Source organism: Gorilla gorilla, chromosome 10 (genome assembly GCF_029281585.2).
Source record: "Gorilla gorilla gorilla isolate KB3781 chromosome 10, NHGRI_mGorGor1-v2.1_pri, whole genome shotgun sequence".
NCBI lineage: Eukaryota > Metazoa > Chordata > Mammalia > Primates > Hominidae > Gorilla > Gorilla gorilla.
In genome coordinates, this window is record NC_073234.2 from 62729522 (window position 1) to 62740901 (window position 11380).

An 11380-nucleotide genomic window follows, 5' to 3' on the forward strand; every position below is an offset into this window, starting at 1 on the left:
GTATCTTCTGATCTGTTCTCCCCACTATTTTTGTGTCTGCCTCCTTCCAAATATCTTTCCCTTTTGCTAGAGTGATCTTTTAATAACAAAAAGCTAGTCATGGGCTTTTTATATCTTGCTTTTATAAACCATCATAAATTTATTGAATCAATTCATATTTATTAAATGTCTCCAACTATTAAGATTCAGCTAGTCAATGTAGAAGACACAAATATTGGTAGAATACAGTATTTTTTTCAAAAAATACAATCTAGTAATAAAGACACAAGAGATACCCATGTCAACATCAACCTTTACATTATGTAGTATTTCATGATTACAAATGTCTCCTGTATATTATTATATGGGATGGTTACAATCTTTGAGGTAGGCAGGGCGAACAGATGTATTCATTCATTTTTCCTGTCCACCAATATTAGTGAGCATTCACAATGTGCCAGGAATTGAGGTAGATTCTTGGGATGGAGAAAAGACAGAATCCACATTTTTTATGACTTCAGAGATTAGCTGAGAGAAAGAACAAAAAGACAATGACAGTCCTCTGTGTCAAGGGCTCAATAGGGGGCGCAGCATCTTGTAGGAGAATGCAAAGGACAGAGAGCCATTCCAGACTCACCCAGTATTGAAACAGGGCTCTCTGCTCCTTAGGAATCACAAGACTTAAAACACGATATTTCACTTCCTCCAGCCTCAGTTACTTATCTGTAAAATGCGTCTATTTCATATAGCTATAATGAGGACTAAATAAGGTAATCTAGGCACAGTATCTGTTACATGAGTTAGAACCAGCTCATCGCATCTCAAGGAACATGTTGATCTACTTGAACTCTCTCTCTCTTTCCCTCCCTCTCTCTCTTTCCCCAGCTCCATCTAGCTCTAAGTGCTTTTGTCTCTGCTCTCAATTGTCAGACATTTTGCAAGATAAACAGCAGCATGCAATGGGCTGGAGAAAGAAACAGCAGAAAGCACAGTCGAAAGAGCCCAGGGAACCATCCATCACAAAGCCATCCTGCCTTAAAGTGAAAGGTGCAATTCCCTAAGACTCTGGTAACACCCATGACTGAACATCCTGCTAATTTTAGCAAAATAATAAATATGAATAAGTTTTGTTTATGAAACTGTCTGCAGCCAAATGAGAGTGGGAAACCTTAGCTTGCAAGAAATAAAAACCGGAAGCTCTTCCCTTTCGATCGAAACCATGATTAACAAACATTTGTGAAATCCAAGTTGTTCTCAAAAGATCAGAACTGGTATGATTCAGTGATGGCAGCTTGCTAGAAATTTTTTTGTGTGTGTGCTTGCAAAACCAGCATCAATGATGTAGGAGAGTTGAAAGAGGCAGAGAGGATTGATGAAGGAGACTATTTAGGTTGGTATGGGCTAAAAACCCAATGAAATAAAAATTGTAACCAAGGAAGAACAACAGAATATTAAAGGAAAGTATTTTCTTCGATGTTACTGCCTGCTCAGCTTCTTGGAGAAAAAAAATGAATATTTTTAGATCAGATTTAGAGAAATGAGTAATAAGAAAAGGGATAAAGGATTCTTTTTTAAGTGATTGTATCTTCTTTCTTCAACTGTGTTGTAAGTTCCTGGAGGATAGGGTTTACAAATTTCCTTCTCTGTTCTGTAGTGCCTGGAATAGGCCTTACATAGAGGAGGGGTTCAGCAATAAGTCCAGCTTGGCAGACAGCTATTAATAGAAGATAAGCAAAGCACAGGACATTGAATATTATTCTTTTATATGAATTTATATTGACATTACTTTTTCTTCATTGAAAAAGAAAGAGGACAAAAAATAGAAATGAAGCTATGTCTTGTTACTTGATTTCACTTAGCATAGAGATTGGCCCACAGTGAATGTTGAATAAACATCTATTGAAGGAGTTAATAAGGAAAACAACAGTATGCAGATATAATAGACAAGAAACACTGCATTTCTGTTGCTTTGGTAAAAAGACACATCCTCCTCTCGTTCCAGCAGGTAGACTGGCAGCAGCAGCAGCAGAGGTAAATGCAGCTGCCTTTTCTTAAAATAGGACCATGGGTCTACAGGTTAGAAACTGTGACCTCCTGAAGGGTGTGAGTCACCAGTTCTGCCAGTGGCTAGCACCCAGCTGGGTCCTTGACAATACCTGTGGAGTTGATTGAGTCATTTATTGTAGTTTACCTTTCCTCATCTCATTTCTTATCTGCCCAGGTTCTCCAGGTTTACCTGAAAATTTCTCCATTTAACCCATACAAGCAAACAAAAATTTCAACTTTTTTGATATTATGTCCTTGTACATTTGTTGTCTTTCTTTCCTGATCATAATATGATCTTATGGAAAGGAAGCCTTTTGTGAGATATGGAACATGGATCTCCCGTCACTTTCAAAGCCTCACACAGCAAAAGCTTTGAATTTATGATGTGTTCACCCTGGATTTCAGGCATGTCTTGGAATGTCAGGAGGACTTTTTGTTTTGTTAAAAACAAAGATATAGTTACATGAGGTATCACGTCTCTCTGATCACAGAGTTCATTCACGCAATAAATAAATATTTATTGAGTACCAACTAGGTAGCAAAGTGCTAGGCTTAGAAAGCTATGACCTCTGCCCTCAGAGAAGATATACAATGAACAAGTAAAGTAAGTATTTCAAAGAATTATGGAATACTATGGAAGCATATTACAAGATGATCTAAGCTAGTTTAGGGAAGGGGGTCAGAAAATACTTTCCTAGGGAAATGATATTTATGCTGAAACCTGAAGAGTGAACTGAGTCACACAAATGTGGGTCAAAGAAAGGACAGTGGGCCATGGTTAAGAGATGAAATGTGGTTTTGAGGGCAGGATGGTGTCTGTCACGTCGGTCCTATCCTGGATTAGTTTATTTCAATTGACACCTGAGACCAAGTGCAATGTCAAAATAAAGAGGGTGAGGGCAGGGAAGCTGGTGGCTGGTAGTAAGTCTATAAAAGCTGGAGACTCTCCTCTGGGAGTCCAGTGTCTATTGCTTCCATGTTGAAAAGAAATTATTGCAATAATGACTTTTGTAACTCAGAGACACATTGCACATATTAGCGGGCAGGAGGGCTTACCTTTTGTAAGCACCAACTATAATACAGTTACCACAGCAGCAAGTCAAACAAGTGCAGGGAAACAGACAAGATGGTAGTGTGATGATCACATACTTCAAGGCGATCATTCTCACATGCTCCACATTGCAGCCACTGACATTTTAAAAGCACAGATGTGATAACAGATACATTGTCATGCACCTGCTTATTTGCCCTCTCTTTGCTCTAGGAATTAATTCCAAACATGGCTTACAGTTCTCTTTATGACTTGGTCCTTTGATACATTTATAAATTTGAATATATTTAATATATATTCATAATAATATAAATTTATTCATATTATTCGTATATTAAATAGTATATTTAACATATTCAAGTATATAAATATCAAGATTTAGTATTTATTAATTATCCTCCACTTTTCTACCCATCCACTCAACACACACACACACACACACACACACACACAGTATATCCTGTATTCCATTATTCATCCATTTTTAACTCTGTTTACTTCTCTGGAATCACCATAGTCTCTGAACTGCAGGCTTGCATTTGTTGCCTCCTCTGCTTAGTATTTCTCTGTCCCACCTCCCCTCTGGCCCCTCTGGCTTGACAAACAACTACTTGTTCTTTAAAATCTCCTCTAGAAATCCTTTCCTACAGCCCCAATACTAGATATGGTACCCCCTTCCTAATTTCAAAGCACACTACACACGTTTCTCATAATGTTTATGCTACTTTATAGTAATTGTCTGATTACTTGTCCTTATCTCTCATGAGACTATAAGCTCCCAGAGGACAAATGCAGTGTCTTATGATTCATAGCATCGTTCCTGTCACATGGTAAGTGCTTCCTATATATTTGTTGGATACATATCTGACTTCTCCTACTTTTATGACAGTTACTGCCATGCCCCATATCTGACTTGATTCCATGTGTATCTGCTTGTATTTGCTGCCTGCTTGTCCATGTTGGAGAGAGGAAGCCCAGAGCTTTGTTTGCCTAACAGAAAGATGGGTGTAGTTTTAGTTGTTTTTCTAAAAATGGCATCTAGTTCTGCCAAGTTGTCTCAAGCATCCTGTCAGTGCTTCAGAAATTGTTTCTTTGTTGGAAATTTGACCTCATCATCAACAGATATATTTAGCTCTGAGATCTAATAGATGTCTTTTTGAAGGACTACTGAGCAAAGATAACTGAAATCTCCAGGTGTGCCTCTCCCAAGAAGGTCTACTAAATAAATCTGTTAGCCGGTGGAGCCTCTTCCAATTGTGCTTCCTGGGGCGTGCTTCTTGCTTCTGTTTGTGGCCACCAACCCTGAGGAGCTGGGGTGACTCACTTGAGTGGTAAATTTGGGAAGAAAAACCAGGATACTTAGTTAACTGTGGCTGTTTTCCTCTTGGGTGCAAGCTGCTCACAAGGAACAAAATGCTCACAGGAAACAGAAGCTCTGTTTTTCATGGGGCCAGGCCCTGTCTCTGAGGTGGTGGTAGTGGAGTTGGCTTGGGTGAGAAGTCTGTTAAATGAGATTCTCTATTAGAAAGGCCACCGGTTGTCAGGGTAAGCTATGTGCTCCAACTTGGCCTTTACCAAGGTTATGCTTCAGTTTCCCACCTGCCATTTGTCTTATTTATCAATTTGTCTAAAATATAAATGAGAAAGACACTTTCTCAAAGACCCCTAGTAAAATCCAATCTTTAAAAAAGTGCTTGGGAACTCTGATGATTCTTCTCCTAAGCTGCACTCTAGCTCAATCGATATCCCTTCTTCAGAAAGTTACTTATGAACAGACCTTGGACTTCTATATCTGGGGATTGATTCCAGCTTCAGCAGAAGGCAAAAATTTGGCTTACAGTGGATACAAAAGGAGGATTTAATTTAACTGACTCCAGTGTCTGCTGGCTTGATTGGTATCAGACTCTTTGCCTTTACTTAAATTCAATGTTTGTGTGTACCTAGTACGTGAGCACTTGGCTGAGTTCTAACTCATTGCCATGTCTTTATTACTGATCTCCCCGCAAGTCTCAGGTCCAGACCACTTCCATGTTTGCTCCAAACATTTGTTCTGAGGATTTTTTTGGTCCTCCTGGGACTGACTTTCCACATATCTGTATTCCATCACTCCCACACACCTGGCATAGTGAAATTAGAGACATCAGCTGTTACGTTGCTTTTTATAAAAGACAGCATGGCATAGAGAGAAATACCAGGGACTTTACCACCAGAAACATCTAGTTTGAATTATATTCCAACATTTACTTGTTCCACGATCTTAAACAATAGTAATGGCAACCACCAATTACTGACTGCTTACTCTGTGTTGGGCATTTTCTGAGATATGTTATGTCTAATATCTGTCAATCAGATATGCCAGCTTTGCAAGATATCGATATCATCACCATTTAAAAATGAGAAAGCCAGAGAGGCTATGGATTACATATAAAAGTACTTTAGCATAGTTCCTGCCACATGATAGGCATTCAAAAGAAAAAAAATTGCTTAACTTTCCTTCTTGTTTTATTTTTATAATAGTTTTACATGTAGAAGATTCAAAAATCATAATGATAAGCAATATATGCCCTAAGAAATTTTGATCACTTCCCTGTCCTCATTTACCCTATTCTCCTTCATTCCCTGTACATAACCATTTTTAACCATTTTGTATTTTTTGTTTATACTTATACTATTTATTTATGCAATATAGGAAGATATGTGTACATACACACATGTATTTTCCACCTTTGAAATAACTTGCAGCATAATGTGTTCTCTATAAAATATCACTATTTTTTTGTTGGAGAAGTCCAATATCTTTGTGTTAACCTTGATTTCTCTTTTCCCTCAGTCCCAACATACAATCCTTTACAAATCTTGTCTACCTTCAGAATGTAAATTGTATAACCATTTGTCACTTCCTCCACTCTGGTCCAAGTCACCACCCTCTCCATCTTGGATTGCTGCAATAACATTCTGCTTTACTCTGGTCCAACTCACTCCCATCTCTATCCTGGATTACTGCAGTAATATCCACAACAGTCCCCATGGCTGTGCCTGACCTCCACAGTTATTCTCACAGTAGTCAGAATAACTGTTTCAAACTCAAAGTCAGATTGTGTCACTATTTTCCTAAATCTAACTGTAAAATGCACCCCATTAAATTCAGAGTAAAATCTAAAGTTATGACACTGGTATACTTGTTAGCTATTGCTGTGCAACAAACCACCCCAAAATTTAGTGGCTTTAAACAGCAACCATATGTTTCTTCATGATTCTTTAATTTGGGCTGGGTTTACCTGGGTTTAGTCTTCTTCTGGACTCACACAAGGGCCCCATGGGTTGCCAGGAGTCACTTGTCTAGGATTCACCTGGGGCTGATGACTTCAGAATACTTTTATTCATACATATGGCAGTTCTCTAGGGTCGTTGGCTCAGATGCCTCAGTTCTTTCTTCCATGGGCTTTCCAGTAGGATAATCTGTAGCAGGATCACTTCTTTATATGGCCTTCTTAACTTCATAACTTTTTTTTCCCATAACTTCTTTCAGGAGTGTAAACATGAAAGTAGCAAAGCCTCTTGAGCCTAGGCTTTGGCACTCAGATAACATCACATATGCCACATTCTATTTGTAAAATCAAGTCCAAACTTCCAGCTTAGACTCAAGGTTTGTATAAATATGCTTCATATCTTGAAGAGAAATTTCAATCTACCACAACTAGCCTATGAGCACTTCATGATCTGACCCCTGAGACCTCATCACTCATTCTCAGCCACACTCACTCTGTGCTAGCCATACAATTAGCCTCACCATTGTTCCTCATAATGACCAGGTGTACACCAGCCTCAGGTAAGTTTCTTCCGCATGGGCTGTGGTTTGTCTGCACATCGCTCACTTCCTCATTTCCTTTAAGTCTTTGCTGATCTGTCCCCATTCAGTGAGGTAAACCCTTTTAAATCATAGGCTTCATTCATTGAACATCCTATCTACATGTTCTTTACTTGTTTTTATTTTATTCATAACACATACTATTTTCTTTTATGTAGAATAATAGCTTACTCATTATGTCTACTTTTCAGTTTTTCCTCCTTCTGCTGGAGAGTGTGAATATTTTTTTAATTTTACTTAAGTTCCGGGATACATTTGCAGAATGTGCAGGTTTGTTACATACATGTGCACATACCATGGTGGTTTGCTGCACCTATTGACCCGTTCTCTAAGTTCCCTCCCCTCGCCCCCCACCTCCCAACAGTCCCTGGTGTTTGCTGTTCCCCTCTCTGTGTCCATGTATTCTCACTGTTCAACTCCCACTTAAGAGTGAAAACATGCGGTGTTTGGTTTTCTGTTCCTGTGTTAGTTTGCTCAGGATAATGGCATCCAGCTTCATCTATGTCCCTGCAAAGGAAATGATTTCATTCCTTTTTATGGCTGCATAGTATGCCATGGTGTATATTTACCACATTGTCTTTATCCAGTCTGATGGGCATTTGGGTTGGTTCCATGACTTTGCTATTGTACATAGTGCTGCAATAAACATACATATGCATTGTCTTTATAGCAGAATGATTTATGTTCATTAGGGATATACCCAGAAATGGGATTACTGGGTCAAATGGTATTTCTGGTTCTAGATCCTTGAGGAATTGCCATACTGTCTTCCACAATGGTTGAACTTATTTACATTCCCACTAACAGTGTAAAAGCGTTTCTATTTCTTTGCAACCTCACCAGCGTCAGTTGTTTCTTGACTTTTTAAAAATCACCATTCTGACTGGCATGAGATGGTATCTCATTGTAGTTTTGATTTACATTTCTCTAATGATGAGTGATGTTGAGCTTCTTTTCATATGTTTATTGGCTGCGTAAATGTCTTCATTTGAGAAGTGTCTGTTCATATCATTTGCCTACTTTTTGATGGGGTTGTTTGTGTCTTTCATGTAAATTTGTTTAAGTGCCTTGTAAATTCTGGATATTAGACCTTTGTCAGAAGGTTATATTGCAAAAATCTTCTCCTATTCTGTAGGTTGCCTGTTCACTCTGATGATGGTTGCTTTTGCTGTGCAGAAGCTCTTTAATTAGATCCCATTTGTCAATTTTGGCTTTTGTTGCAATTGCTTTTGGCATTTTCATCATGAAGTGTTTGCCCATGTCTATGTCCTGAATAGTATTGCCTAGGTTTTCTTCTAGGGTTTTTATGGTTTGGGGTTTTACATTTAAGTCTTTAATCCATCTTGAGTTAATTTTTGTATAACGTTTAAGGAAGGGGTCCAGCTTCAGTTTTCTGCATGTGGCTAGCCGGTTTTCCCAGTACCATTAATTGAATAGGAGATTATTTCCCCATAGTCTGTTTTTTGTCCGGTTTGTTGAAGATCAGAAGATTGTAGATGTGTGGTGTTATTTCTGAGGTCTCTGTTCTGTTCCATGTTTGTATGTCTGTTTTGGTACCAGTATCATGCTGTTTGATTATTGTAGCCTTGCAGTATGGTTTGAAGTCAGGTAGCATAATGACTCCAGCTCTCCAGCTTTGTTCCTTTGCTTAGGATTGTCTTGGCTATATGGGGTCTTCTTTGATTCCATATGAAATTTAAGGTAGTTTCTTCTGATTCTGTGAAGAATGTCAGTGGTAGTTTGATGGGAATAGCATTGGAACTATAAATTACTTTGGGCAGTATGGCCATTTTCACAATACTGATTCTTCCTGTCCATAAGGATGGAATGTTTTTCCATTTGTTTGTGTCCTCTCTCATTTCCTTGAGTGGTGATTTGTAGTTCCACTTGAAGAGGTCTATCACATCCCTTGTTAGCTGTATTGCTATGTATTTTATTCTCTTTGTAGGAATTGTGATTGGGAGTTCATTCATGGTTTGGTTCTCTGCTTCCATACTGTTGGTGTATAGGAATGCTTGTGATTTGTGCACATTGATTTTGTATCCTGAGACTTTGCTGAAATTGCTTATCAGCTTAAAGAGTTTTTGGGCTGAGATGATGGGGTTTTCTAAATATAGAATCATGTTGTCTACAAATAGAGACAATTTGACTTGCTCTCTTTCTATTTGAATAGGCTTTATTTCTTTCTCTTGCCTGATTGCCCTGGCCAGAACTTCCAATACTGTGTTGAATAGGAGTGGTGAGAGAGGGCATCCTTGTCTTATGCCAGTTTTCAAAGGGAATGCTTCCGGCTTTTGCCCATTTAATATGATATTGGCTGTGGGTTTGTCATACTTAGCTCTTGTTATTTTGAGATATCTTCCATCAACACCTAGTTTATTAAGATTTTACATGAAGGGCCGTTGAATTTTATCAAAGGTCCTTTTTTCAATCTATTGAGATAATCATGTGGTTTTTGTCTTTGGTTCTGTTTATGTGATGGATTATGTTTATTGATTTTCATATGTTGAACAAGCCTTGCATCCCAGAGATGAAGCTGACTTGATTGTAGTGGATAAGTTTGTTGACATGCTGCTGGATTCTGTATGCCAGTATTTTATTGAGGATTTTCACATCGATGTTCATCAGGGATATAGGCCTGAAGTTTTCTTTTTTTTTTTGGTTGTGTCTCTGCCAAGTTTTGTTACAAGGATGATGCTGGCTTCATAAAATGATTTAGGGAGGAGTCCCTCCTTTTCAGTTGTTTGGAATAGTTTCAGAAGGAATGGTACTGGCTCCTCTTTGTACCTCTGGTAGAATTCGGCTGTGAATCTGTCTGGTCCTGGGCTTCTTTTGGTTGGTAGGCTGTTAATTATTGGTTCAATTTCAGTACTTCTTATTGGTCTATTCAGGTTTTTTACTTCTTCCTGGTTTAGTATTGGGAGGGTATACATGTCCAGGAATTTATCCATTTCTTCTAGATTTTCTAGTTTATTTGTGTAGAGGTGTTTATAGTATTCTTTGATAGTAGTTTGTATTACTGTGGGGTGAGTGGTTATATTGCCTTTATCATATTTTATTGTGTCTGTTTGATTCTTCTCTCTTTTCTTCTTTATTCTTCTAGCTAGTGGTCTATTTTGTTAAGTTTTTTAAAAAACCATCTCTGGGATTCATTGATTTTTTGGAGGGTTTTTCATGTTTCTATCTCCTTTAATTCTGCTCTGATCTTAGATATTTCTTGTCTTCTGCTAGTTTTTGGATTAGTTGGCTTTTTTCTATCTCTTTTAATTGTGATGTTAGGGCAATGATTTGAGATCTTTCTGGCTTTCTGATGTGGGCATTCAGTGCTATAAATTTCCCTCTTAACAATGCTTTAGCTGTGTCCCAGAGATTCTGGTACATTGTCTCTTTGTTTTCATTGGTTTCAAAGAACTTCCTGATTTCTGCCTTAATTTAGTTATTTACCAGGAGTCATTCAGGAGCAGGTTGTTCAATTTCTATGTAATTGTTTGGTTTTGAGTGAGTTTCTTAATCCTGAGTTCTAATTTGAATGCACTGTGGTCTGAGAGACTGTTTGTTATGATTTCAGTTCTTCTGCATTTGCTGAGTGTTTTACTTCAAATCACGTGGTCAATTTTAGAATAAGTGTCATGTGGCACTGAGAAGAACATATTCTGTTGATTTGGGGTGGAGAGTTCTGTAGATGTCCACTTGATCCAGAGCTGAGTTCAAGTCCTGAATATCCTTGTTAATTTTCTGTCTCATTGATCTGTCTGATATTGACAGTGGAGTGTTAATGTCTCCCATTATTATTGTGTAGGAGTCTAAATCTCTTTGTAGGTCTCTAAGAACTTGTTTTATGAATCTGGGTGCTCCTGTATTGGATCCATATATGTTTAAGATAGCTCTTCTTGTTTAATTGTTCCCTTTACCATTATGTAATACTTTTCTTTATCTTTTTTTGATCTTTGTTGGTTTAATGTCTGTTTTGTCAGAGACTAGGATTGCAACCCCTGATGTTTTTCTGTTTTTTTGTTCTTTTTTTTTTTTTTTGCTTTCCATTTGCTTAGTAAATATTCCTCAATTCCTTTATTTTGAGCCTGTGTGTATCTTTGCATGTGAGATGGGTCTCCTGAATACTGCACACCAATGGGTCTTGACTGTTTATCCAATTTGCCAGTCTGCATGTTTTAATTGGGGCATTTAGCCCATTTACATTTAAGGTTAGTATTATTATGTGTGAATTTGATCCTGTCATCTTGATGCTATCTGGTTATTTTGCACACTGGTTGATGCCGTTTCTTCATAGTGACATTGGTCTTTATATTTTGGTGTGTTTTTGCAGTGGGTGGTACTGGTTTTTTCTTTCCATATTTAGTGCTTCCTTCGGGAGGTCTTGCAAGGCAGGCCTGATGATGACAAAACCCCTCCATGTTTGCTTGTCTGGAAAGGATTTT